The sequence below is a fragment of the Gekko japonicus genome, unplaced genomic scaffold (assembly GCF_001447785.1).
Source record: "Gekko japonicus isolate JY-2015 unplaced genomic scaffold, Gekko_japonicus_V1.1 scaffold1131, whole genome shotgun sequence".
In the NCBI taxonomy this organism is placed as follows: Eukaryota; Metazoa; Chordata; class Lepidosauria; order Squamata; family Gekkonidae; genus Gekko; species Gekko japonicus.
This window is the reverse complement of record NW_015161986.1, coordinates 400298-422133: the sequence shown is the minus strand read 5'-3', so window position 1 is coordinate 422133 and position 21836 is coordinate 400298.

The window sequence follows — 21836 nt, the reverse complement described above, 5'->3', positions numbered from 1 at the left end:
GAGAAAGCTGTGTTTGTGGCATGCTCCCTCTTTTGTAACTTGTGCAGTTTGATCCTATGCCCGTTTACTCAGAAGAAAGCCCTATGACGCTCAGGGGGCCTTATTCCCAAACAAGTCTGCAGAGGATTGCAGCCTTGAAAATTCAGGAGAGCTTTCTGGGTCTGGCAGATGGGGACTTCAGGTTCGTGAGCATGGAACACTCTCCCTGCTCCCACTTTGGCCCTTGAAAGTGAAAGCAGCTAATGAGGAACAGATCGGGGGGGGGGGGGGGGGGGGGAGAGCACAGAGCAGAGGTGCAACCACAATTTACTCCAGCTGCAACATTTCCTCAATAAATTAATTAGATGGGTATATTAAGATGATTTTGATTGACTAAAAGGGGTCCTTGATTCATCGGACAGCAAATTAAATTGTTGAGAGGTTTATTTTGAATAGAGTTATACATAAAGTGTATAGAGGGCAGATGACAAGCACCATCCTCAGAGAGGCATTCCTTTCTGTGAGAGAGTGTGAAAGCCTTTTTTTTCAAGTCCTATGTTTCCCCCAATTTTCAAGGAAGATGAGAAGAGGTATTCCCAATTCTCTCTCATGCCCAGAAAGCCACAGCTCTCTGAAGGAGGAACTTTATATCTGTAGCATTTTATCTGTAACTTTCACTAAAAATGACTGTTAAAAATATTAGTGGCAGCAGCCAGATCAACAGGAGGTTTAGCCAAAGAACAGAACTGAATTCCTTGGGTCTGCAATGAGAGCAAAGGGCTAATCCTTTCAATCATCTGTTCCCTATTTCCAGCACACCAACCATAGCAGAGTGCCATGACTCTGGCAGGTCAGGTTTCTCTTTTCTCCACAAGCACTGCTCTTCCATCTGTCAGACAGGTTTCTACAGTTTGTTTCCAAATCAAGAATTGCCGCCAATGTTTGAATTGTGTATTGTTACAGATTCGAATGGGAAGCTGTTTGGAGACCACTGCCACTCCAGGTCCATCTTGCTTACAAAAAAAAAATTGGCAGTGCGTGAACATGCTAAATCAATAAATAGTACTGGACCAGTCATGTGATTTACTTTCATGTGACGCTTGGGTTTGATCTGGGTGGGATGAGGGCCACCCTGGGCAGTCTGTTTTTTTGGAGTTCCATTAAATTTATTTTTGTTTGTATTGATTCTATTGTAAGTCACCTAATCAATCAGGGTAGCTGAGAGTGCAGGGAAGAAATGTGTTAAACAAATAAATACATTCGGTCTCACAATTACTGATTTATTTATGCCAATGACAAAAATCACTGCCGAAACAGATAGATGCAACAGCTTGAATTAGTGTAGGCAGTGATGAAGGTGCACTCACAGAGGTCTCCCAACATCTCCTGGCACCACGGGAAAACCCATCTTGACATGGGGCTGCCGCATGTGTGAATTCAACCCCAGCCCCCGGCTAGTCTCTCTACCGCAACATGCATGCTGCTCAATGCTGCCACCTAGGGTCATTGATTGGTAAACCCAGACCTGAATAGAAATTTTCTAGGAAAATCAGGTGTATGATAGGTAAATTGGCTTCTCTGTTATTTTACCTCATTCTTTCTTTTTCTTTTTTTAAAAATACTATACATTCATTTTAGAAATCATGTTCCATAGGTGTGTTTTTGTTTTTTAAAGGATCTTTGAAGCATGTATCTGACCCAGTCCTGGAATTACAGACCATGTTTAAAATCAATGATTTTTTTTTAAAAAAACCCTAAGAATATAGTTATACCTAAAAGTATGGTATATATAAAACCTATAAGTAATTTTTCTAGCAGATATTGGTGTAAACTAAATGGCACACCACTGGGTCGTAAATAGGAAAGAAATATGTTTTTAAGTAACCTCTGGTTGTCTGTTTCCCACAGCTGGACTTTTCTAATGGATGTCAGGTGCCCAATTCCCCAGGACCAGGTTGGAGTCCATAATTCTGCTTTAGGGCATGGATTTCTATGGGCTTTGGGATTGCCAACTGCTTTTTTCCAGCAGGGCTCCTGTGTTTTTGCAACTACAGAGAAGGCAAAATATCCTTCATGCAGGGAAAATAGTTCAGCCATTGAAATGTTTGTTTCTGATGTCCCTGTTAAAGGCACAACATCCCTGTCAGAAACCAATGGGCAACTTGGATCTCCAACTTTAGAACAATTAAAAGGCTGATCAAAACGAGCCAGTTTGGTGTAGTGGTTAAGTGCAGGGACTCTAATCTGGGAGAACCAGGTTTGATTCCCCACTCCTCCACTTGTACCTGCTGGATGACCTTGGGCAAGCCATAGTTCTGATAAGAGCTGTCCTTGAAAAAGAGCAGTTTCTGTCAGAGCTTTCTCAGCCCCACCTACCTCACGGGGTGTCTGTTGTGTGGAGGGGAAGGGAAAGGGGTTTGTAAACCGCTCTGAGACTCCTTTGGGTAGTGAAGGGCGGGGTATAAATCCAATCTCTTCTTCTCTTCTTCTTCTCTTGCTCTCCCATTAACAGCAGGTTGATCCACAGTCTTTAGCAGGTGATCTTCTTATTTCCATATCTGGAGAAGCGTTGCCTTGGGGGAGCTGCAGATCAGACTGCAGTTTAAAAGCCTGGGAGCAGGAGAGGCCATTCTGCAGACACTGTTTGAAATTTTGAAAGCTGGTAGTGGGTGCCAGCCCTGACCTGGATGGCCAGGCTAGCTCGATCTTGTCAGATCTCAAAACCCAAGCAGAGATGGCCCTGGTTAGTACTTGGATGGAAAAAAATCCAGGGCTATGTTGAGGCAGGCAATGGCAAACCACCTCTGTTTACACCTTACCTTGAAACCTCTAGAGGGCTGCTGTAAGTTGGCTGTGACTGGACAGTCCTTTTTACCACCAATAGGTGCCAACCCAAAATGGCTGCCATGGGGAAGGCATGACCAACTACAAAATGGCTGCCATGGGAGCTGGGGAAAATTACAGAATGTTGGGAAGTTCCCAGCCAAGTGACCTCCTAAGATGGAGGCAGCTGTTTCTAAATAGATGCTTCCTGTAGACAAAAGCTCTTCTGAGGCCCCGGTCACACTGGAGGATTTGCCCCGTGAAATGGACAGGTTGAGGGCACATCAAACCGCAACATCTGGGAAGCGTCACGCACCCGTCCCCAATCCGTCCCTTCGGCCTGAAAATGTGCATTGAAAAGGTACCAGCAACAGAGCACTACCTTCCGGATGACGCGTGGAAACTCCAGGCGTCTGATCAGGGAAGCGCTGGTAGCCCATCACAAGCAACGCCGTTCCCTGTCCCATGCATGCGCACAAACACGCAATGTCCGTTTTGCCGCGCTACGTCTGATCACCTGCCAAATTCCGGAGCATGGAGCCACGGGGGCGCGTCGGATCGCGCTACCGCAATTCTTTTTGCTCTGGCTCTAATTTGCCTCCCTTCAACGATGCAGTATCCTGCTCGTGTGACCAGGACCTGAAATACCTTCTGTTCCAGCGAGATGGAGAAAGGCCAGGATAAGGTTTTTTGCTTTGAGAAAGAAGGAAATGGACATCTTGGAAACATCATGGCTCCCACAGATCCTGCATAGGGGATCACTGTTCCAGCTTCTGCTCAGCCTTGCCAATGTTATTGGAATGACACAAGCACTGTAATGCAGCAGACATTTGCAGTACTTATCTACTCTGGAATAACATGTTTGTGGGGGGGGGGGGAAGCAACTGCAACACAAATGCTTGTCATTTGGGTGACTAAACAGTCACTTCTGTGTTGTGGCATTGGTAGACCATGGGAATAGTTCCATTATCCTGAAGTATCCAGTGTGGACTTGAATGTTAATCTTAAACAGAGAGGTATGGAAAGCCAGAAGCCATCTTAGATTATTACCCATCGACGTGGTCGACATCGTCATCGACATCGTCGTCATCATTATCTCCATCATCTCATTTCTATACTGTCAGTAGCCAAAGCTCTCTGGGTGGTTTACAACAAATATAAAACAATAAAATAAAAAGATAAAACTGACACAATGTAAGGCCCTATGTAAGAACCATTGTCTATGATTAGATTGTAGCATTCCTTACTATATATTTTCAGACTGCAGACTTCATTTCTGAAGGCTCCCCACACACAGATACCTTCCCATCGTGTAGTAATCTGGCATAGAAAGAAAGATTTAACATGGTCTTGGTGAACTACCTTATAGAGGTAGTTTGTCTTACATGAGAAAAGTTTTAAAATTATGAGACGCCTGCATGTAATCTGAATCCCATTTCATTCTGCATAAAATATATCATAAATCCAGGATTGGAACATGCAGTGGAATGAGGTGATGGAATACTGGGCTGTACCACTTCAGACAACAGGGAGATAATTTTAATGCTTTCTGACATTTAAAACCATCCCCGCAAATAGAAGACTAGCATAACAGTGAGCGGACTGTCTTAGATCCTTTATCTTTGATACTGTACTTCCAGATAATCCTTTTTTACACAGGGGAACATAAAACTTAGCACCCCAGTGAGAAGTCTGGTGGTGCTTTCCATTCTACTCGTTCAAGGTTCTCACTCCTCATTTTGCTGCCTTTGTTGACTAAGCCTCACTCTGTGCCCAGTTGGTAAAAGGATAAACATGGTTAGTAGAATTGGCCACCGTTTTCCTTATGAAGGAGCTGTACCTTCAACAGGTGCAGCTTTCCTCCGCACTGCATGGTCATCCTTCCAGGAAAAGCTGTCCCTGTTGAATTCATTTCTGCATTTGCCATAAACTGTAAAAGAATAAAGCATTTCTTCCTGGAATGCAGCTGGTGTCTGAAAACGAGGTGATAAGTAAAATCTAGGGGTGCAATGCACATGGAGAAAGTAATTGCACAATTCTCAATATTGCTTTTTGAACTTGCGTTGCTTCTAAAAATCTGCCTTTCTCACTGCTGAACTTTCAGATTTTACTGCATTCATTGCCTGCTTTTCTTCCATCATAAAACTCAAGAAGGTACAGGCAAGGTTCCAGACTCAAATCCTCTTTGCCACAACAAGGTTGCAGGATCATGTTCCTTCCAGTCACACCCTTTTCTTTAGATACATCTTTTAACTGTCTTTGGAACTGAATCACACAGCAGATATACTTTTCCTAACTTTATTTGCTGTTTCTGTGATTAATTGTACCACTATCAGCAATGACAGAAGGACATTTTTCTCTGGGCCTGTTGGCAACCCTATGCAGGGAATATAAAGGGGTTGTTGTTTTCATCCTGACCTAAACTTTTCAGGAAATTATTACATAGTGTCTGCCCACCCTCTTGTTTAGAGTTCCCTTCCCAGGGAGAGTCATCTGTCTCCCTCTATTGGTGTCTTTCACAACAGGGTGAAGACTTTTTTCCCCCATGCTAGAGCCAGCGGGGTGTTGTGGTTAAGAGTGGCAGACTCTAATCTGGAGAACCAGGTTCAATTCCATCCTTCTCCACGTGAAGCCAGCTGGGTGACCTTGGGTCAGTCACAGCTCTCAGAGCTTTCTTAGCTGAAAAAAATAAATAAATCTAGCTTGCAACCTAAAAGAGTTGGAACTTGAGGCTGCCAGACAATCTTCAGATCTTCTGGCTATACTACAATATTTGGCCTTATACTGCATATGTATTTAACATCTTATGTAAAAAAATTTTTTTTGAATATATGTCAAGTTTGTATTTTGGATTGTGACCACTGAGGAAGGCCCCTAGGGGCCGAAACGCGTTTGGTTCAGTTGCACAGCATTAACCCATCTATGTATGAGTGTTCAGAAGTTTTTTATGTCTGAATGTGAATATTTTTAATGGGTCTAAGTTTTTTAAAAATATGTACACCTGAATAAATTTTGTACCTGTATTATATTTAGTGTCAGCTTAACCCTTGTGGATATATACTACACACAATGCCATATGATAATTAATTGTTTGATCGATTTTAATTAATTAATTTTGTTTCATTTGTCATATCCACAATAACGGTTACTGGTCCTCCTCCCTAGTTCCGGTGTTGCTGTTTTTCGCTTATGTTTTTATTGAACAATTTTATAATTGTAATGTTGTTCTTCGTTATTCTACTGCTTTATGTGTGCCTTAGGGACCCTGATCGGGTGGAAAGGCAGCATAAAAATGTTTTAAACGAATAAAATAAATGTTTTCCATGCTGTGCATTCTTATCGAATGAGTCAATAGGCAAAGGGAATTAATTGGGATAAAGAATGCAAGCTTTTTATTAGTATGGGCTTCCCTGGCAGGATTTTCACAAGCCCGCCCCCTTGGTGTGTCTGACTGGAATGGTTCATCCTTCAGGAAGTGGGGTGGAGGAGTCAGTCAGATTCTAGTGCCTGGAAAATTCAGATTCAGCGCTTCCTTGGGAACTTCCCTTTGGTAAAAATTCCCACTTCTTTATCCTAGACTGACACGCACCAGAACTTCACAGAGTTTATTTACATTCCATGCCTCAGAACTCAGTATTGGAATAAATCTTTAAATCCTGAAATTATAGGAAGAACATTTTAGCAATATTTTCTGTTCATACTTTGAATGCCAAGTGATTCCAATTTCCTAAGCCATAGATCTATTTTGGTCTCTGACATTCATCCGCTTTTCAGTCCTTTCCCTAAAAAAACTGTGTTGTGTCATAGTTTACTGATGAAGAGTTTTTACTGAAGGCACCCAGGCAATTGTTAAAGGACTAACTCAAACTTGTTTGGGCTGGTGGAAAGCAATACTTGCTGGTTTTGTGATTTTAAAATTTTATTTTCAGATTTAACTTGAAACCGTCTGAGGGTTCCAGGTCAAGGAGGCTGGGAAAAAACTCTTTTTGACTCCACAGTCTCTCATCGCTCCAAACTGCCATGTGGTTAGAAAAACATGCTTCGGCAATGAGGGTCTGCAAATATGCATTACAAAATAAAATGGAACATGCGGTCCCAGTGGTAAAATATTATTTTGCGAACATGTTCCAAAAGCTAGGCTAGGTAATTAAAGACAGTAAAACTATCTTTTAAAAAATGCTAGGATCTAAAAGTTAGCAGATGTATTTTGCAGTGGGAAAGACCGTACTTGTATGTATGTCTGGCTGAGAGTGAATAGGAGGACTCTGGGAACTTATTAAATTCTACCCAAAGAAACTTCATTAATTTAAAGTAATGGGGGAAAATATGACTGTGTACAAATCTATGGAACTGGTAAAAGTGTCATTCTATTAAGGTACAGCATCCATCTGTAAAACATAGTAAACACATATGAAAACATATATAAATAGCTGAATTATTTACTTGCCACTTCCTCAGAAGTCCTGGAGGCAGTGCTTCCTAGGTTGGCTCCCTTGGGATAGCATACTGTGGGTTTTTTAAAAATAATATTCACTTTACCTACAAATATTTTAATTATTTAATGCATTTGTACCTCCCTTTCTCCCCGACAGGGAGCCAAAGCGGCTTCCATCATTCTCCTCTCTTCTATTTTGTTTTTACAGCAAGCCTGTGAGGAAGATCAGGTTTAGAGAATGTGACTGACCCAAGGTCATCCTGCAAGCTTCCATGGCACAAGTGGGAATTCAAACTTGGGTCACCCAAAAAACGAGTCCAACAGTCTTAAATTAACCACTGCCCCACATAAGTGGGTCACAGATAGAGGCAATGAGACACTCCTACAGCTCAGCAGAACCACTACCCCACATCAGATCCCAGAGAAGGCTCTTCAGCTGGGTGGGGAACATTGTCTTCAAGCTCTGAGGTAACTTAGGCTGAGAGACCGTGACTGGCCCAAAATCATGTAGTAGGGTGGATGCTTAAGCGGGGACCTGAAACAAGGCCTGCTCAGTCTTAATCCAACATACTAACTGCGACACCACAGGGGCACTCAAGACCCCTTATAAGGTAAAGTCAGTAATGGTGAGCACTACTATGGTTTTCATTGTCCGGCCTTACTCATCTTCTCAGTGAGGCATCTGAGAGAAATGCCAAAGGGTCCCCAGGCTTTCCCAGTACAAAGTGTGCAGACAACGGAACTTGACAACCAAGTCTGGATACTATTTATTTATTGGGATTTTTACCCTGCACTCCCCATGAACGGACTCAGGGCAGCTTACAAGGAGCAAAGTCCATATAAAACAGGATAAAAGCAATAAAACATTAATAATAATTAATCACAAACAACAATGATACTCAATTGAAAGCAGGATGGTCCCCGAATATATGCAATGATGGTAAAAACAGTTCTCTGGGGATGATGTTGTCCTATAGTTGATCCCAAGCAAATAAGTCCGGTGATATCAGTTGCGCAAAATTGTGGCAGATCTTCCCAGGCCATCCTTAACCCCGATGTTGTCCACATCATTGGTGGTGGTGGTAGTGGCAGCCCCTATGTAAAAGCCTGGCAGAAGAGCTCCATCTTGCAGGCCCTGCAGAACTGCATAAGGTCCTGCAGGGCCCTGATCTCCTCCGGGAGCTCATTTCACCAGGTAGGGGCCGCCACCAAAAAGAACCTGGCCCTAGTCGCGGCGAGCCTTGCCTCCCGGGGGCCTGGAACCACCAGGCGATGTTGTGCCCCGGACCGAAGTGCTCTTGGGGGTATATGTGGGGAAAGGCGGTCCCTCAGGTAAGTCGGACCCTGGCCATATAGGGCTTTAAAGGTAAGTACCAGCACTTTGAAACGGATTCGTTATGCTATTGGCAGCCAGTGCAGCACTTTCAGCCCAGGCTGGATGTGTTCCCACTTGGGGAGACCCATCATCAGTCTGGCCGCCGCATTCTGCACTAGCTGCAACTTCCGGATCTGCACCAAAGGCAGCCCCATGTAGAGAGCATTACAGTAGTCTATCCTCGAGATAACCGTCGCATGAATCACTGTAGCCAGGTCATCGTGGCCAAGGAAGGGAACCAACTGCCAAATCAGCCTAAGATGATAAAATGCCGATCTGGCAGTGGCTGACACCTGGGCCTCCATAGCAGGCCCGTAGCTAACATGGGGCCCACGGGGCCCGGCCCCCTTGTGTTTCTTCTGGGCCCCCTCCCTCCGGGGCTGCCCCCAAAGTGCTCCAACTTACCACCTGCACTGTACTTCTATTTAATTAGCTGGCGCCCCCCCCCCAAGGCCCCCTCCCAAAGAATTCCCTAGCTACGGGGCTGCTCCATAGTTAAGGAGGAATCCAGGAGCACTTCCAAACTCTTAACCCCCAATGCTGGCACCAACGACGCCCCATCGAAGGTTGGGAGAGGGAGCCCCAACCCCGGTCCGCTCTGACTCAGGCACAGGACCTCCGTCTTTGCTGGGTTTAGTTTCAGCCAGCTCAGCCTGAGCCACCCAGCCATGGCCTGTAGTGCCCGGTTCAGATCTTCTGGGTCAGAGCCCGACCGGCCGCCCAACATCAGATAGAGCTGGAGGTCATCAGCATATTGATGGCAACCCAGCCCAAACCTCCTGGCAATCTGGGCGAGGGGGCGCATATAGATGTTAAACAACATCGGGGAAAGCTCTGCCCCCTGAGGCACACCACATTCAAGTGGGTGCCTCCAGGACTGCTGTTCCCCTATCAACACCCTCTGTCCCCGACCTTGATGAAAAGAGGCAAGCTATTGAAGAGCGACCCCCTGTATCCCTATGTCGGCGAGGCGGTGGGTCAGCAACTGGTGATCGTCCATGTCAAACGTGGCCGCCAGATCTAACAACAACAGTGCCACCATACCACCTCGATCCAGATGCCACCGAAGGTAGCCAGTAAGGGCAACCATCACTGTCTCTGTCCCATAACCTGTGCGAAACCCAGACTGGAGTGGATCGAGGACAGAAACATCATCCAGAAAGCTCTGAAGCTGTGTCGCCACCGCCCTCTCAATCAATTTGCCCAAATAGGGCAAATTGGACACCGGCCGATAGTTGGCCAATCCAGCCGGGTCCAGAGTTGGTTTTTTCAGGAGAGGATGGACCATCGCCTCCTTGAGTGCCTCAGGGAACCGTCCCTCCAAGAGGGACTTGTTGATAATCTCCCTTATGGCACCTCAAAACCCCTTGTGGCCAGCTTTAATGAGCCAGGAAGGGCATGGGTCAAGGCGGCATGTGGTTGGATGCACAGATACGAGCAGTATGTCAACTTCCTCCAGACTGAGTGGGTCAAAACATTCTAAATCCTCAAGTTCACTCACTGTTTCAATTGTGGAGGGAGGTCACGGCGGAGCGTCAAGACTTTGTCTGTGAAATAGCTTGCAAAAGCCTCACAGCCAATATCCAATTCCCTAGTGTTTTGTCTGCCATGGGGCAGAACTGTCAAAGACCAAATTGTTCTAAATAATTGTGTGTGAGGGATACCCAAGAAGTTCTAGGGGTGTTAACAGCATCTGGATCGTTTGAGATATATAATGTTAAAAAATTATTGGATATTTTAAGTATCCTAAATGTAACTTTCAAATATGCATCCAAATGTTACAAATGACATTTTGAGAATCAAATAAGAATGGAGGAGTAAACCCTTCAGGGAGTTAGTTTCTTGTTATATTTTTGTCAACGGCTGTGACGCTCTGCTTTGTACTATATTTTTATCCCAGCCTTCCTTGGAGGAGCTCAGAACAGTTTTCTCCTTTAATTTCACCTTCACAACAATCCTGTCAGGTAGGTCAGGGTGAGACAGAGGAACTTGGCCCAAGGTTACCTCATAAACTTCAGGATAGAAAAGAGCTGTGAAGTCTGGCCTACCAGTTCCTAATCTAACCACTACAGTGTGCTGACTCACTTTTTTATTTCTGTACAGATTGTATGGTTTTTATATGCAGTGTATGTATCAAATATAAGCCATTTATTGATAGGTATTCTTAGAAAAAATATAGTTTGGCAGAGATAAAATCAGCAGAGCAATGAGTAAGAGTCAGAGTCTATGTGCATGTTTGAAAAATAGCTTTACTAGAGCTGACATGGGAAAAAGGTGAATGGGATGCAAAACAACAAAACACTAGATCCTACATCTTTACTGCTAGAAGATTACTAGAATGGCGCCCCTTCTTTACCAAGAACAAAGGGAGGAAGAGACCCCAATATGCTAAATAGCCAATACATTGATTTCCAGTCACAAAGCTAAAGTTCAGGTCAATTAACTAAGACCTTGTCATGATCTGTACAAGACTGGTAGCAAGACAGCCTACAATCCCCATAATGCATAGCGAGGGTTGTAGCCAATCAGTTTCCAGAGATTGTGTGAGAAGATTCTGACTTAAGCTGTTTAAACTGAAAAACTGTGTTCTTTCCTCTTCTGCGGTCTGGCCTCACACAGAGCTAAACTGAGGGGACTGGTCTGAGAGAAAGGCACTTGGGACAGTGAATACAGTCAGGAGGCCTGACAGGCTGTGGGCCTTGAAGTAGTAACCAGTTAAGTGAACTAGGCAGTCACATTAGGTTCGTTTATTTTGCCTTTAAACATATATTTTAAATCACCTTGTCTTGTTTTCCTTGTCCCAGTACTGTGTTAATAAACCATTTGTTTAAGTGTTCTCTGCTTGGTCATCACGCCTATGTTCTCAGCTTAAAAGGGGGCAGTTTGGATGGGCTTGGGAGGGTACTTTGGGCCTTCTCAAGGGACCCAGAGTGGTGATGTGAATGACCTCTGCCTGAGACCCTGCAGAGTCACTGCCAGTCTGAACAGACAATGCTGGCTTTGATGGACCAATGGTCTGATTCAGTATAAGGTTCATGTGTTTATGTTCAAGAGGGGTCCTGGTCACATGAGCGGGATACTGCGCCACTGAAGGGAGGCAAATTAGAGCTGGAGCAAAAAGAACCATGGTAGCGTGATCCGACGCGCCCCCGTGGCTCCGTGCTCCGGCCTTCGGCAGGCGATCAGACATACTGCGGAAAAACGGACATTGCGCATTCGTGCACATGTGTGGGATGGGGAACAGTGCTGGCTGTGACGAGCTACCAGCCCTTTCCCGATCAGACGCCTGGAGTTGCCGTGCATCATCCGGAAGGTAGTGCTCTGTTGCTGGTACCTTTTCAATGCGCGTTTTCAGGCCGAAGGGATGGATCGGGCACGGGTGCGTGATGCTTCCCAGATGTTGCAGTATGATCACGCCCATTTCATGCACCCTCAACCCGTCCGTTACGCAGGGCAAATCCTCCCGTGTGACCGGGGCCAGAGCTAAGCAAAAAATGTTCTTTTTCTAAGCAAAAAACCCCCTTCTTGCACCAAGGAAAGCCAAGGTAAGCTGTTTGCATTGGGGAAAAGAGACACTGTTTTCAAAGACAGAGGAGAGGTTGGGCTTTGGAGAGAGGCTGCCAAGCCTATAAGTAGAAGAAAGTCTGAGTCTACAACAGAAGGGGAAAGTCTATGGCTGCAATCACACACACTAAATAATCCACTTTCAAACCACTTTCAGTACACTTTCAAACTGGATTTTGCCAGTTCACACAGTAAGAATCCAGTTGGAAAGTGCACTGAAAATGGATTGAGACTTCCAGTTTCAGCATTCGCCATGACAGCCGCTTTCTCCCAGAGCTCTGGGAGATGGCCGTCAGAGCCCGCGGATGGGAGAGGGTGTGACTGTCCGCACCACCCCGGAGCCCTTGCGTTAGGCTCCCAGCCATGGGGCACTAGAGAGCCCTTCCCCCAGTGACCCTGCCGGTGAAGGGGAGCTACTCCATGCCCCGAAGGACCCACCATAGAGGGTCCCGAATGGGAACTAGAAATCGCACACCGGAGCAAGCGTTTGGTGGCCAAGAAAATTGAAAACAAAAGCGGATCTATAGTTGAAATGTGACTTAATGTCTAAGTGAGAAACACTGAAGAACGAGCTGAAGACAGATTGAAATAAAGAGTACTTAAGGATTTACCAGGCTGATTTAAGAGTACCAGAGATTGTGATACCTTTTATAAAAAAGTAAACAATTCCCAAACATGGTGCCCACAAGGAGGGATGAGAAAGATAAGCAAGTGAAGCCTAAGCTTCTTGCCGGAAATGCCAGCCCAGCGAGTTCTATGCCTAAACAGGACACAACTACAGAGCTGCAAAGGATGCTGACTGAAGCACTGCGCCCTCTGCTGGAATACGTCATGGCACTGCACTGTAAGTTCAATGCACAGCAAACCCAATTAACTGAGATTGTTTAAAAAAACAGAAAAAACTGAGCAAGAGCTGAAAGAAGTGGATGCCAACACCAAGAAGCTCAAAAAACAACTGCAGGTGATGGAGAAAAGGAGACTAACAGAGAAGTCTCATTTATTACAGCTACAAATGGAAAGAGCAAGCTATGCTCTAAGATTTCAGGGTGTTCCGGAAGAGAAGGTAGAGAATCTGAAGCAGACTATGTGCGATGCTTCAGGCCCTATGGCAGATGTAAAAATGAATATATTACAAAGCGAAATCAATACGCTCAATAGGTCATATTCAGAATTTACAAGAAAGAATAATCTGCCAGGGGATGTTATGGCAAGATTCTCCAGAAGACAAGTGAGAGACCAAATTCTCAAAGCAACAAATGGAACTACCCTGAAAATCAAGGACAAAGAAATAAAAGTGTTGAAGGACATTCTGTTTGAAATAAGAAGGAAAAGAAGAAAATATAGAGACTTCGTTTTACATCTACAGAAAAACAACATTCCCTACAGATGGATTGTATTTGAAGTCATAATCTTCAAATTTATGGACAAGAAAGAAAAAATTGACTCTATGGAAAAGGCATGTGAATTTTTGCATCAACATAGTTGTCCAGCAGGAGAAGAAGAGGAGGAAGATGACAGCATCAAAGAAAGTGAAGAAGAGGGACCAGTGGCATCTTCAGACAAGAACTCAGACTCTAAACTGGGGGTGGCAGCCCCAAAGACAAGCTACCATTTGAGAAAGAAAAAGGACAAAAGATGAGATGCTATTGCACTCTGAGATCTCTTACAAGGTTTTGTTATAATTATTTCTTACTCTGCTCTTTATGAAATCAGATATGGTGGAGTTTAAATTTTTACTTTAGTTTAAATAGATTATTAGATGACCACATTCAATGGACTTGAATTGAACGTTAAGCTAAAAGCTAATTTGTTAAGCAGTATAACCACCATCCCTTGGGGTTTTAGTGGGCTTTCTTTACTTTCTCCTATAGTTTGTAGATCCCCTTCCTAATTTCGTTGTAGTTTATAGAAAATGCAATAAAAAATCCCCTACGGGGGGCAAAATAAGAAAGAAAAGAAAGTGGATTGAAAGTGGATTATTGAGTGTGTGTGATCACAGCCTGTATTGCACAACTGCCCAGGATGAGCTCTTTGCTTGTCAGTTGATAGAGAATGGCCTGAAGTTCCCAGCTTTGTTGTTGTTCCATTTGAGACCCTTTGGATTTTACCCCCCAAGACTCAAAAAGCAAATAGATGCCAAGAAACACATCAGCAAGCACCATGGTGCTCCTGGATCAGAGTCTTTTTCTTTTTAAACATGCATCATGATGTTTAAAGAGAGCATTTTTCCTGGTGGAACTCAAAAGCTCATGTCCTGTTCTCCATGGCTTTGGTTGGTCCTAATAAAAGGTATTCCATGATTTTTGGCTTTGGCGTTTGCTTTAGCCCAGGCCTGCAATTGCTGTATGTTTATAATGAACAGGGATCTCAAAGAAATAAGAACTTCTACCTCTTTTAAGGATCTTGCAGTAGTTTTAAGGGGTTACTTTTTCAGACCCAGAACATTTAAGCATGATAAAATCCCAGGGGGACTGCTGGGTGGGCAGAGCTGAGCCAATCCAGGGGAACAGAGTTTGGAGCATCATCTATTGAGGGGGGAGGGGAGCAGGGCTGTATTATCCATAAGGCTGACTAGGCTGAAGCTTAGGGACCCCGCAGGGACTAGGGGCCCATTAATTTTATTTATTTATTTTTGCTGAGGCACTGTTATTTTCTCTTCATAGACAGCCTGTAAAGTCACCAGAGGGGTCCTGAAATACCTGAAAGCCTAGGTGCCCAGCTATGGGTTAATATTGCCCTGGAGGGGAGGCCTTGCCACCATTAAAAACAAACAAACCAACAACACCAGAATTGTTACTGCTCTAAAAGCAGCACAATAAACAAGAGTCCAGTGGCAACGTAGAGGCTCTGATGGAAATGTAAAAAGGTAAAGGTAAAGGTTCCCTTGCTCGAAAGCCAGTCAAGTCCGACTCTAGGGTTGCGGTGCTCATCTCCGTTTCAAAGCCAAAGAGGCAGCGCTGTCCGAAGACGTTTCTGTGGTCCTGTGGCCAGCATGACTAAACGCCAAGGCGCACGGAACGCTGTTACCTTCCCACCAAAGTGGTACCTATTTATCTACTTGCAATTTCTTGCTTTCGAACTGCTAGGTTGGCAGGAGCTGGAACTAGAGACAGGAGCTCACTCCGTCATGCGGCAACCTGGGTCTCGAACTGCTGAACTACTGACCTTCAACAGCCTGCAGTTCAGCATCTTAACCACTTGAGCCACCGCAGCAGATGGAAATGTATTCCACCATAAACTGCAGTTTGTCTGATGAAGTGAACTTTGACTCACAAATACTTATGCTGGAGTCTTTAAATTGCTACTGTGCGGACCAAGACAGAACTGCTCCAGAAGCAAGCCCTCTTTCTGTAAGGGCAAGTGTGATGGACTGCACTTTTTAAAAGCTCAGAAGTGCTGTACAAACAGCTGAAGGACTATAAAGGGTTAATTCTTCACAGAGCCAGAAAGCCTTGAGTGACAGGCTGCTCCAAGCAATCGGATTGGTTAGCATCAGCTGAGCAGAGAAAGTCTGGAGAGAGCTGCATGCTGAGGAAAGATTCAGTCAGATTTCAGCCCTAGCTGAGAAGAGTCCAGTACTGACAGTTTCAGAATTCAGCCCTGACTGAGAGCAGTTTTACATAGACAGGAGAACTGGGGGACAGTTGTCAAGGACCAGTGGGTAGTTAGATGGAGACTCCCATTCAAGCCAAGGGAAGGGAATAGATCTTCTAGAGAGAGAAGAATTTCCCTACCCTGTCAAACAGTGAGTTAGCTCTGTTCCCTGCCTGTGGAGACCTTAAGAGTCAGTTAAAAACTCAATATGGTACTGGTGTTTCAAGATAAGGGGTTTGAAAAGAGTGAAACCAAAAGAGTTAGAGAATACTCAAAGAAAGTGTACTGGAGTGTTTAAGTAACTGTTGAATAGCTTAAGAAACTCTCATTAGCCTGAAACACAAGAGCTAAACTCTGTGCCTGCACTGGTTTTACCTCAGAAATTTTAACCCCTGATTTTACCTGACCTTTTCCCTCTATGTTAAATAAAATATTTTGCTGTTTTTGAATTTCTAAACACCTTGAGTGCTATTTAAGTGGTTTAAATTAAACTGTGATCCTGACCCTTCCTTCAGGTTCCTGTGCTGAGCCAACAGCCAAAATATCCTATTGTGACAGGATGGGACAGTCAGAGTTCTTCAGAGAAGAAGAAAACATATCAGGAGGGCAGCTCAGTCAGTAAAGGGAAAGAAAAACTGAGGGAAAAGCATGCCTCTGAGGGAGGGAAGTGGACGGGGCCATCACAGCAAGCTATCTTGTTACCAGTTGAAAAGCCTGGCTCCCCCCTTCCTTTAGGACTAATCAATGCTGTAGGTGGGGCACCTTCCCTCCAGCAACCCCCCAATAGGATTGGCTCAAGGGTGTTCTCTGGTGCTTTCTCTGCCTGAGCGACTCTTCTTTCTGCTCTGAGCTCTACTCGAGGAAATAAATGATAAGGTAGGCTTGTAGTAATCCATCCGTAGCTGTCTGTATTCTCCCTGTGAGACAGTAAGACTGCAACCTTGAGAACACTTTCCTGGCAGTAAGCCCTGTTGGTACTTGCTCCCAAGTAGACCTTCTTAGGATCGCTCCCTGTGACTGCAATCCTAAAAGCATTTACTCAGAAGCTTAAAAGAAGCAGAAGTTATTCTTTCTCTCAGACAGGTGTTCGTTATAAACATACGGCGACTGCAGGCTTGGTCGAAAGCAAAAGACACAGGCTTATCATGAGGCAAAAGCGTATCTACACAGAAGTAACTTCCACTGAACTCAGTGGTGCTTACTCCCTTGTAAGTGTGGTTTAGGGTCGCAGTGAATTACGGACTGCGGCCAGAAGGCGGCAAATACTGAGGGAGTTGGAAATCCCAAAGAATCCGATGGAAATCGTTTCCAGCAGAACTAGAATACTTGATACACTAGAGAGGGTGGTGTGTCAAACTTTTCTCTTTCACCCTCTGGCCAGGGGTTTGGAATGAAATGAAACGTTTGAGGCATAATTGCTGAAGGAGACCCTGCTTTTCCTTTCCACCCCACTAGGGGGAGCTCAAGCAGGGAACAGCTCCGCTCAATCTCAATTTACTCAGGAGGAGAACCGTCCAGTCCTATAGACATTTGCAGTTCCATTAGAATCGGGTGTGGAGAAGCGATAGAAACTATTGAACCAATGACTGCCCCAGTTGTCCGTAAAAGAACTAAAGAATTAATTTTGGCTCTAGAAAGATTAGAAAAAACTCTACAGAACCCCTAATACGGCATACCTGTCCTGAACGGGGTTTAAGAAACCATCCTATGCATTTTTACTCGGGAGTAGCCCCCTCTGTAGCTATTATTGAGCTTTGTTCCGAGTAAAGAGCGGGGCTGTTACTCATCCTGGCGAGTATTCACAAATCTGGTGCCAAAAGGACTGGTTTCCACCACCACCACCCCAATTCAGTTGGGGGGGAGGGAGAGATGGGACTTTAATCCGAATGACATTGGCTGTGGTCGCACATACTAAATAATCCACTCTCAATCCACTTTCCAGTTCACTCAATAAAATCCGGTTGGAAAGTGCACTGAAAGTGGATTATTTAGTTCGTGTGTGTGACCGCAAAGCAACTAAGGCTGCGGTCACACACACTGAACAATCCACTTTTCCATCCACTTCCAGGGCACACCTTCCAACTGGATTTTACTGTGTGAACTGGCAGAATCCAGTTGGAAAGTGCATTAAGAGTGGATTATTTAGTGTGTGTGTGTGACCGCAAAGCAACTCATTGCTGTGGATTAAAGCGGTTGTGTGTGGCTCAGAACCGGCACGATTTCCCTCTGGCCTCCTAAAGATATTGTACCGACGAGACATGATCAATGCTCCCTCTAAGCTGTAGAGTCTTGTGAGCAAAAATTCTACTTTGTGAGCTACTGGCATTAAAGTTGTGAGCGAGCGATTTGGCTACTGCATAAATTAGTTTGCTCTGGAGCCATCCTTCCTGAGCTAAGACAAAAAATCTGTGAGCTAGAGACTAAAAAACTGTGAGCTAGCTCACACCAACTCAGCTTAGAGGGAACACTGGACATGATTAACCTGTGGAACTCGCTGCCATAGCTGTGGTGGAGGCAGACCACAGGTTTAGATGGCTATGAGAATGGGAGTGAGGGTGTAAAGCGCCGTCGCAACTGACCGATGGCGACCCCATAGGGCTTTCAAGGCAAGAGGCGTTCACAGGTGGTTTGCCATTGCCTGTCTCTGCGTGGCGACCCTGGACTTCCTTGGAGGTCTCTCTTCCAAATACTAACCGGGCCGCCGACCCTGCTCGGCTTCCCAGGTCTGACCAGATCAGGCCATCCAGGCTAGGGGGCTATGACCGGGGGTGAATCAAAATCCGTGGCGCGTCGGTCTCTCACAAGTCCCGTGCGCGGTGACACACCGGCCGCCCTCCTAAAGCCAAGTGGGCCCGGATCAGGTTAGCGCCTGGATGGTCTCCGGGCAACTCAGCCAGCGGCGCGTGTGGCTGACTCCATGGAACCTCCAGGCTCAGGGGCAGTGTATCTCGGGATACCAGTTGCTGGGACGCCAGCCGTGGGGAAGGACTTCGTGTTCCTAACGCACTGGGCTGGATGTTGATGGGAAGTGGATGTCGGATCTTTAAACAAACCTCTGATCGGCCGCGATTGCGGTGTAGTCGTCAAGTAGCCACTGACCAGCCCGCAACAGTTGGACGCCGTTCTGTTCGACTCGGTTTTATTTTACTAGTCAACAAAATAAGGCTGAAGCGTCAAGATTCCTTCTCGTAGCACGAAATCAACAGTGAACGGAACTGAGTTCTCGGGAAATGGAGGCACAGGTGCGCTCCAAAAACCTTCCCAGGTGTGCCTGGCTTTATCTCTGCACAGCCGCAAAGAATCCGAAACAGAGATCAGCACGGACTTGAATTAGCTCGCTTGCAGTCGGAGGCAGGTCTAAGTTTAAAAAACAAACAAAACCGCTTTCCCCCTGTACTCCTGTGCTGTCAACTCGGAGTGACTCCGACTCGAAGGCTGGATTGCACTGGAAGAAAAAGGTTCTGAAACCCGAGGATATGCGGCTTGTGTGCCTGGTGGTCTCTCCCCTCCCCCAGCTCAAAAACAGGGTCGTCACTGCTGGGGACGGCGGGAAGTGGAACTCCGCGGTTTCTGGGGATGAATGACGAGTGGCCGGGATGGGAACGACGTAAAAACAACCTTTTTTAAAAAAACCAGAAGCGACTGAAATGTCACCGAATAGCGAGTCGTCGTCAGCGTCGGGATTTCCCAGCGGGGCGACCCGTTTTTCACCCCAGTCTCAAGCCCTCCTCCTGGAAAGGTCTGAGAGAATCAGGTTCCTCCGGTGCAACCCAAACGCGACGCCCTCGCTTCGATGCCCTTGAACCGGAGCCGCTGCTTCTGGCTGGACATGAAGCTCAAAAGAAAAGTGGTTTGTTTGTTTTCTGCTGTACATTCGATTACAGACCAAATGCTTTCAGACGCCCAGCAGGCGACGGGAGGCAAACGTCAGACTGCGATCCCTGCAAGCTCCTGTCTGAGAGAGCGAGCAAAAGGGACTTTATTTCGGAGTAGTGGCGGTGTACAGGCTGTGCCGAGGGCGAGAAAGAGCCGGGGTGGCCTTCCAGGGACACTAGTGGGCGAATAAACCAGCAGGGGCCGATCTGCTCTGGGGAATTCTGAGGGCGCGAGAAGGAGCCCGGGGCCGGCGATCGGCTTCAGGTGACTCACGAGGCAGGCGGGGTCGCCCCGGGGCTGGAAGGAAGGAAAGCGCCCCTCATGGGGCGGGGAGGTCCTCTGCCCCCCCTTTCCAGGATCGCCTTTCGGGATGGGGGCGGCCAGGCCCCGAGATCGGCCACCCGAAACGAAGCCCCTTCCCCCCCCCCTCCCGGGCCATCTGCAGACATTTAACTTGGCCTTGGGAGGTTGCGGGGCGGCGGGGGGGGGGGCAAGGTGCAGAAACCCCAGCGGCCCAGCCTGTCTGGAGGGAGAGGGCCGAGAGCTCCTCGTCCGTTTGTCCCCGGAGGGCAAGATTTCGGTGGCAGCTGCTGGAGGCCCCCTCCCCTGACCCCGGCCGATGCCCTCTGACCCCCCGCCCCCCAGCAGCCGCCTTCCCTCCGGGACTTCGGCCACACGAGCCTTCCTTGCACAGCTCCTTGCACAGCTCCGGCCGGGTCCAGCCCGAGACGGCTCGGATGATCCCCTTGGACCCATTTTGGGATGGCAAAGAGGCGAGATGGGATTTAGTCTAACGCGTTCTCGGGGACAGCAAAAAGTGGGCCATTTCTTCTTCGCTGACTGGCAAGAGTTTGGAATTGAATTTTTTTTTAAAAAACACATACACGTTTTAAGAACCACACTAGTGAATGATTCAGCTGCAACCTCGACGCCTTTTCTTTGAAGAGCGACTTCTGCGGAAACGAAGCCCGAAGAAGGGACGCCAAGATTCTCTGGCTCCAGGGCACCGGCAGTTTACCGCTCGTTTACTCTAGAGAAGCCCAGCTGAGTTGCCTCTGTGACAATTCCTGACACAGGAATTCCCTTTGGAGTAAATATGATCCCGAGCCAGGCAGGGCACTTCTGTTCCAGCGGTCCCGCCAACGAAACGGGTCTGGAGGTTTTATAAGGATATTCAGAGAAAGAAAGAAAAGGCTTTCCGCGTGAAATACTTGGGACATCTACGTCTTGTGAGAATCACGTTAGAAACTTCAATTACAGACCAGCCCGTGTGTTTAACTTCCCCTTGCTGTGTACTCGGCGGACAGAAGTCCCTCGGGAGTTTTTCCTGTACCAGCCTTAATTGCGCTCAGTGGGCGAAGGCGGCCCCGGCCCTGCCAAGCGGGAGAATTTAACTTCCGGTTGGGTTGTGACATCGCGAAAAAGACAAATCGTCCCAGAACCTGAACTTCCTGCCCTGTTTTCATTTTGAAACAAACAAACAAACAAACCCGCCTTAAATTCATTAAATCCTTTAAAAAAAAATCCCAGGGTGTTGCACTGATTTCATTTTAGAAAAGCTTTTCCTCCTCTAAATGTCCATTACATGAGCGGGGGGGGGGGGGCGCAGTAACTGTTTGTACACCGCAATGGCTGGAGATTTATTGGTTCATCTGATGCCAAGTCTGTCACGAATCCGGGCAGAATAATTCAGAAGTCTTCCCCTTTCTTTCCCCAACCGGGAGCAAAAGCCGGCTCTCACCCCCCCCCCCCCACAAAACGCTCATTCATGGCAGAATTTTAACCTGATTTGTTGGTCAATTTCAACTCGCTTAAAAACGCATCTAAATCCGGATGCCGGCGGAACCCGCCTTTGCCCTAGCACAGAAAGGCGAAAGTAAGTTTTAAAAGATGGGACTTAAACCCAGTTAGAAAGGGAGAGTCCTCGTCCCGGCCCCCCTCCCACAAGCCGACCTTTAACGCGGTGGGGGGGTTAATCGGGGAGCCGTGCATAATGAGGCAAAGAAACCGGCGCTCTGCCCCTTTAACTGGGGAACATCTGATTCCCTCATCTGGCAGATGGTCTCTGAGTCCAGATTAGCATTCATTGTCTTGAAATCTGTTTTCGCGTTGGTGTTATATAGATTTCAGGGGCAGATCTATACTCTTAGATCGCAGCACAAAAGGGACGGGGGGCGCGGGGGGGTGGGT